At 38.3% G+C, this 8022-nt stretch overlaps 1 long non-coding RNA gene across 1 annotated transcript; it reads left to right on the forward strand.

Annotated features, from left to right (window-relative positions):
• The first annotated feature begins 2766 nt into the window (after positions 1 to 2766).
• Positions 2767 to 4490, forward strand: LOC148184453 (uncharacterized). The gene is made up of 2 exons (XR_015772431.1): positions 2767 to 2994; positions 3828 to 4490. It is a non-coding gene; the product is annotated as an uncharacterized LOC148184453 (long non-coding RNA).
• Positions 4491 to 8022: the final 3532 nt, after the last annotated feature.

Raw genomic sequence — 8022 nt, forward strand, 5'->3', positions numbered from 1 at the left:
GCTCTCTCTGAAGAAATAACAATATAAAGAAGATATTACCAAAGGTATTTGAAGTTAGTCTGACATTCTGGTGAAGAAGTTTCATATTTGAGGACTGACTGGCTGTACTTGAAGTGACTAGAGAAGGTAATCTGGAACAGCTTGCGTGTGTTGCTGGTGCTAATATTCAGTAGCTGTTACAAAATTTGGCAAAAAAATAACACAAGAATTGTTCACTTGGGCATTAATGAATACTGGAGCTTCCATTTTAGCCATGATTATTATTCTCATGGCAAGACTAAATGCGTATATCTTCAGTGCTGAGACATCACTAGTGATGCAAAGGCTGCAAGCCTTTGAATATCTCTCTCTGCCAGCCTAGAAAGGGTCAGATTTAGAAATAAGAACTTCACATAAATTCATGGAATATGCTTAGTCAGAAGAGAACTTAGTAGGAATTTTAAAAAATGTGGAAGAGGAAAAACTTTTCAAGAACTTCGAATTTCTGTCAATCAAATTTTTGACAACAGCCTGACTGGGCAGTGGATATGTGAAAGAAAAGGTTTGCTTTCATAGAGGAAATGGTTTCTTGCAGAGAATAGATAATGTGATTCCTGCAATATTTGAATTATGGCATTTCAGCATCAGAAAAAGTATCTGAAGTTCTTTTTAACATTAGAAAGATTTCTGCAGAAGAGCATAAAATTTAAAATGGTAAAAGGCAGTTTTTTGTTTCCAAGATAATGTTCATAAAAAGCTTATATTATATATTTATTAGCAGAGAGTTCATAGATGAGTTGACTAGCAGTTCACTTTACAGACACACATTGTTGACTTCATGAGCTAATAGAAAGAAAACCATTTCTGCATACCTAGCATGCAGTAGTTAGATTTACTAGAGAATGATGCATACAATCTCCATTTATAAACCAGTCAAGGGATATTTTCTACAAGCTTAAGTGCCTCACATAATTTATTTTTTTTCTCCCAACCAAAGTCTAGAAACTTCAGCTTGTATGATTACTGAGCTTTGTGTTCTAGTTCTTGCCATCAATTCATTCTAAAACTCATAAAATGCAAGGTCCTGGTGTGTATTTTTCTTTCCAATTCTTCAGTGAATGAAGAATTCCTTATATTAGAAGATAAAATCTCTGCACAGATATTCTTCTTTGCACTGGGTGAAGTGAATACTGGAGTATATGATCTGAATTGTCATGCATCTCTGTCTGAAAAAGAAAAAAAACATCCATGCTGCATTTTAGGGCCAGACCATCAGTTAGAATAAAGCAGCCTAGCTCTTGTGATTTCACATGATTTCAAATAACACAAATAGTAGTCCACAAAACAAAAAGAAACTGGCTATGTTGCAAATCCATTCTACCAGCCTGAAATAAAATAGTAGCTGCAGAGGGTAATGTGTTGATAATGAGACAAAGGAAAGGCCTCTAAGTTTGCATGGTTACCTTAGGAGCTATCAAACACATCTGCACACCCTTTTTTTTTTTTTTTTTTTTTTTTTTGAGTAGTATGAGTTTTCACTTTTATTGGAGCTATTATTTGCAGACAAATGTTGTGTTAATGGAGGAAGGGAAAAAGATGTGATACATAGTTTCAGATGGAGATAAGTATCTTGATGAAAGAAGGCATAGAAGGACAGAAGCATAATTAAGCTGGACTGACTGTGGAGGTCATGGTAGAATAACAAGTATCAAAGGATGCAAAAGCAGAGAAGCGTTGGCATGGAGACTGGGAGGCACTTTAGTATTAAATATAGTACATTTCAGATGGAAACATGGAATAGCAGCCTGATCACACATACTGCTGGATTTTCAGTTATTCACATTACCAAAACCTAAATGAAAACCTTGGTCTTTTTCTGTACTGAATCAATATTTTGTTTCAAGTAAATAAAAGTTTTTTTATATCTTCATAGATTTTGAGGCTTGTAGTTAAGTTCTGTTACATCTTGTATATCACAGACCATTGCTTTTCATCAGGTTATTCTTACTGGTGTCCCTTACATTCTTTAAAAAAGGAGATTCCTGTTTTCTATTAAACCATCATAGCTGTGATTTTGTTGTTGTGTTGCGCACCATTGTGATGAGTTAGAAGATGCTGTGGTTTGTCCTCCAGCTGGGACAGTGTTTCAGAGATCTCTGAAGACCAGGCATTGTACCTGCCCCAGAAGGAAAGGGTTCTTGGTAACTGATCCTTTGGGGTGAGTTAGAGTGAAACAAAACTGATGGGTGCTTGTAAATATATTTATGGAGGGTTTATTTTAGAACAATATGGCTGCAATGGGAAGCAGGTACGTAGCCATTTTGTTTACTATTATCTATAGTAATAGAGCAGCATGAAACCATAAAAATATTACCAGAAAGAAGGAACAAAGAAACAAAAGAAGGAGTAAAAATATATCATCATCCACAGATCTTGCAACAAGACTCTGTTGTTGCAATTTAGTTGTCTGCTGGCAGAAGTGATGCTCTTGATTAATTGGGGATGACAGAAGAAATCCTGGAAACACAAAGTCCATTGGGTTTTTGGTTAGGTGAAAACACCTGGGTACCACCCCTGGAGTGAAGAGTTTTACACTGGATGATGTAATAGCTGACGATGAGACATTTCAGGAGTCTGACACCTGATACATTACAGCTGACTTCTCCATCAGTGCAGTTGAGTCAGCTGTAGCCTGTTATGGGGCCATAATGTGGGAGTTATCACAGCTGAGTTCACCTGAGTAAAGACAAAGAAACAGTACTCTGCCTCACAGGGTTTGCCTCTTACTCAACACCCATCTTGTCCCCCAGCTGGCCCACATGTTCTCCCTCTGCACTGGGGTTACTGTGCATGTGGGCATCTTCACCCTGATTTTTCTGAGCCATCAGCAAGCCTGTCTCTCCCACATCCTTCTCCTTAGATCTGGGATAACTGGGCAATAGTACCACCTTGGTTTCATCTCAAGTCTCTCACCAGAGAACAGTTATACAAAAAACCTGCCTTTACCTATACAAGGTTTGTATACTGTTTTTTGTTTCTTTATTGTATTTTGAAAGTAGCTCTTTACAGGTCAGTTGGCTTTGAAAGCTTTGTTTTATTAAAGAACATGCATGAAAGAATAGAGACTTGCTTGTCTGCCTGTGAACCACAAAATAAATATTGGCAAATTGACCACACTTCTCTTTCACCTGGTGTAAGTTTTCAATGGTCTTTACAAAATTACTGAACATATGGTTGGGAGACAACGCTTGTGCTATGCTCTCTTCAACAAATTATTTATTTCAATACTGTAATTGATTATTAAGTACAAATTTATATAATAAAATTATAGCCATTTAGAAACAATATATTATAAATAAATATAATTAATAAATAATTAATGACTGCCAAATCAGTCAAGCTTAGAGCTCTGTTTTAAGTGAATTGCTCCCAGAAATCTACGGACTATTGTTAAATAAAGGTCACTACAAAACCAGTAGTCTTACCTGGGCAGATTCTGAGTTCTCTGTGAATGCTGGTGATAATGTGAATTTGTGTGGGTGTGAGTTAGATTGCATCTATCTCATTCCTCATAGATAATGATGAAATGTACAGGTACTGTACATTTAGCATGGGCAACAGAAGAATCCCTTAGAGCTGACTCCATAGTGCTGACAATGAAGACAAGAAGGTTCTGTAAGAGTGTAAATTGCTGTTCTTGCATTTCTATGTTTTATTTACAAAAGCTTGTATCCTTCATAATTTTATTTTCCTTGTGCATGTACATATGCTTGTGCACATTTGCATCCATGAAAAATTGGTGTCATTCAAAGTTGGTGTAACTAGCTGTACTGGGTTTATGGTTTAAGGTTTTTTAGCTTTGGAGTTACCAGGCTTCCAGGCTACCAGGCTGGAAACATCCCTCCTATCTAACAGAGGCAAAGCCAGACAGCTTCAAGACAGACATTTGGCTGGCCAAGGCCAAGCCCAAATCCACCAGTGATGGTGGTATCATCTCTATGGTTATATATTTAAGAAGGGGTCAAAAACGTGCAACAACAACTGGAGGCCTGCTGGCAGGATTTGTGACTGTGGGGGAGACCCATGCTGGAGAAACAAGTTCCTGACAGACTGCACCCCACTGAAGTGGTACATGCTAGAGCAATCTGCTCCTTCAGGGCTGTGCAGCATGGGAGGGACCAGCTCATGAAGAACTGCAGTCTGTGGGAGAGACTCATGTTGGTACAGTTTGTGGAGGACTGAACTCTGCTCTCCCATGGGAGTAACTCCATCCTAGAGCAGGGGACGAGAGTAAGGAATCCATGAGGAGGAGGGAACAACAGAGAAAACTTGTGATGGACTGACCACATCACCCATTCTCCATTCCACTACACCACTCAAGGATGAGAAGGCAGAGACATGAAGTTGAGCCCAAGAAGAAGGGAGGGGTGGGGGAAGGTATTTTAAGATTTGTGTTTATTTCTCATTATCCTGCTCTATTTGATCATAATACATTAAATTAATTTCTCAAAGTCGAGTCTGCTTTGCCCATGATGGTAATTGGTGAGTGATTCCTCCTTGTCTTTATCCTGATCTTTGAGTCTTTTGTTTCACTTTCTCTCTCCTGTCCTGTTGAGAAGGGGGATGATGGACACCTGGAGTCCGCTCAGGGTCAACCCACCCTGCCAGCATCAGGTCAGCTTGTCCTGTTTAGTTCTGAAAGGCAGCCTTCATTTCACACTTGGAAGTTATTAACATGGCCTTCTGCTTAGCTTCCAAACTGAGCTGTGATGTCTCTAGGTCCTCTTTTTGTGCCTAATTTCTTTCTAGTTTTTGCTTGGCCTGGCCAAGCAAACTTCTGTGATAAAATTATTAAAATACATTTAATTCCAATCTGATCTAATCTTCCTATTTTTTTAATGTAGGGGTTATTTTTGTTTTCCTCCTTCAATGTGCAGATGTTGTTTTTCTTTGTATCCTGTGTGAAAATGAAATTTTCAGCTCTAGAGTACATAAGTAGGGAGCTTATGCAATGTCTGTACATCTGATAGGGGATGATGTAACAGAAGTATCTTAAAATTGATCTCCCCTCTCTCTCCAGGTATTTTTCCCTTTATTTTTAAAGCTAACTCTGTGATGCTAAACCAATTTGTAGGTATAAAATGTGACAGAGAGGGTTATATGTACCCATATTTTTTATCTAAACAGTTATCTATCTATCTATCTATTCCATTTAATTTATCTATTTAGATATATTGTAAAGGTGTTTCAGTCCTATTTTTTTCTTTTTTACATTTGTTGCCATGTGTTACTTACTCTATTAAAAGTTCATGGGATCATTCAGCTTGGAAAGGATCTTAAGATGTTATTAGTCCAACCTCATGTTCAAAAAATGCCCCCTTTGGTCTTTTTTTGAAGGTGGCTGTGATGTTTGCTGATTTCCCATTGTCAGGTATCTTCCCTGATCGCCATCATCTTTCAGAGGTGGTGGAGGGTGGTCTTGCAAGAACATCAGCCACTTACCACTATTTCTTGAATGCTTTTTGTCTAGACTGGTGGATTTCTATGGATAAAGCTGTCTCTGGTAATCTCTCATCTGACTTGATGCTCATCCCCTGGCCTTAGTCCCTAAGCATGGAGGCCTGGGAGAAGTTGATGGGGATAACTGTGACAAAGAAGGTATGGAGTAACTCATCCTCATCTGTGTCTGCTCTTGGGAATCACCCACATTCTTCAAACATGTCTCTACCTTTTCTTTGTTCGGACTTTGATGTAAACAAAAGCTCATTTTGCTTTTGAAATTCCTTGCAAATGTCCAGTCAAGCTGGGGTTTTCCCCTATAGCATCCTAATACCACGCCCAGGAGCTGCTTCCAAATTTTGTTGTACCCAGTCCCTGCATCATCCTTCCACTCTTGCTCTGGAGCTCTATCATGAGTTATCTGCCAAGGCAGACTGGGCTACTTATTTTCCTACCTTTTTACAGAGTATTAAGTTAGATTGTTCTTTGAAGACTGCAATCCTTAAAGCTCTACAGTCTCCCTGAGCTCTTCTGTCATGTTCCCAGGATAGACACATCCAACAGCAGTGCTGACATTTCTGACACAGACTCACAATGGGATTTGTGGTGTAACTTACAGAGCAACTGGCTTTTTCCCAGTTTACATCTGATTTCTTCTATTTGCTATGTGAATTTCAGGTTTTAAAACTTGCTAATCACTTAACATCATCTGAACCTGAATATTCCCTGACTGAGAAGGTACTGAAGCTATCAGCAAATAAAACCTGTTTGTGCTGCCCAATTCCAAGCAGAATTGCGGCACTGTTCCACAGTATCTCTGCTGGATGAACCAGAACTGGCACATCCATTGATTTCTACCAGCTGTTTTCTGCCAATTCCAGTTCCTGACAGGTAGCAAGCTGTGTAGCTGGCAGCAAAGAATTGCAAACAGTTCAAATATGCCCCAGGGAGGGCAAATGCTTACCCAAAGCCCATCAAGGAATTGCTATTATGCTTCACAAGATACATATACATTCACCACATCTGTATCCTATTATTTGTGCTCAGAACTGACAAAGGGCTGAGATAAACATGTGCCTGTTTAATACTGTACAAGAACAAGGTGTTTGAAACATTGTAGACATTTTGATGAACAATTTGCTAATGAAACCTCTTTTGTATATTCCGTGAAATGTTTTTGTAGGTGATCCATACTTTAAGCGACCAAATTATCTATTTAAATACCAAGACAGCCTATTCAAGTACTTTAAATCTAAATTTGTTCATTTTCACCTGGTGCTTGACAATTTCGCAACATAGTACAAGCAGCCTTTATCTGGGGACCTGCTGCCTTCAGTTCCTTTTTGATTTCTCTGAGAGCTCTTTTCACAATGAACCAACCAGAGGATGCTAAAAGGCTCTCTGGAATATTAATGGCTTTGCAGCAAGTCACCATGGCTTGAAAAGCTCCCTTTCTCCACAAGAGCTATGCAACTGACCATGTGCAGGCTTCTAGTTAATTTCAAATACAACAAGATTTGCCTTTGGTTTTGCTCCTGTAATGAGTAAAAGCATTCTGTTATTAGTTAATGCAGGTCAGATGATACTTTAGCCATGGAAACATATTTAAAAGTGGTAATAAAATTGAAGGAAGTTTGGTGCCCATAGATTCTTTGGAAGTGGACAGAAGATGAAGTATTTAAAAAGTAAGCATTATTAGGTAAAGCAAAGACATGTTTATGGCAGAAATATTAATATGTCTCTTTGGGAGAGAATATTTTGGTAATAGTCTTACAAGTCTCAAAACCTGTCCAATGATTTCTTTTTAAAGATCTTGAATGGATTAACAGCCACTAGTATAAATTCCCAATCACCTCCAACCAAAATTACGGTATGAGTTCAGGCATCTGAAGTAGAAATATTCAGGTGCCTTTTATCTAATAGATGGTAGCAGGTGTTATGGATGGATGTAGCAGGTATTATGCAGAAGAGAGACGTTTGTGAAGCTGTCTGTTGGCTTAATTTAGGAGCTGTTCAGTTTCAGAGCCCCAGCATTTGTACGCATTGTGCAGAGTTTTTTTTTTTTGTGGGCTTTTTGTTGTTTTTTTTCCTCCTTGAGGGCTACGCAGAGAGTACAGATGCTCACTTTGTAACTGATTTGGAGTGACAGGGGTTTAGTGTAGCCCTGCAGTTACTGACCTGAAGCATTCATGATTCTGTGCCTTAAGCAAGAAGGAATAAATTATTCTACTACCTTTCACTGTCATTTTAAATCTGTAAGGGAGCTGTACAGTATAAAAACTTTAAGACTGAGATTCTATTGTTAACATATGATTTTTCTAAGTCAGCTGTCAAAGATGGAAACACTTGCCCAGTGCAAGTGTTGTTACTATTTTTCAATCAGAAATCAATAAAACATTTTATAAAGGGATTCTGAAGTGTACTTGTTAATTACAGTCATCATATAGTCTTTCAAATGCTAATGGTCTGACTCAAATTTCACTTTGTTTAGTTGTGTTAGAAGTTATGATTAAAGAATGGTATAGCTTTATAGTTGTTTTACTG

This window comes from Pseudopodoces humilis, chromosome 4, assembly GCF_049639895.1.
Source record: "Pseudopodoces humilis isolate 2021_Gansu_Grassland_sample_001 chromosome 4, ASM4963989v1, whole genome shotgun sequence".
Lineage (NCBI taxonomy): Eukaryota > Metazoa > Chordata > Aves > Passeriformes > Paridae > Pseudopodoces > Pseudopodoces humilis.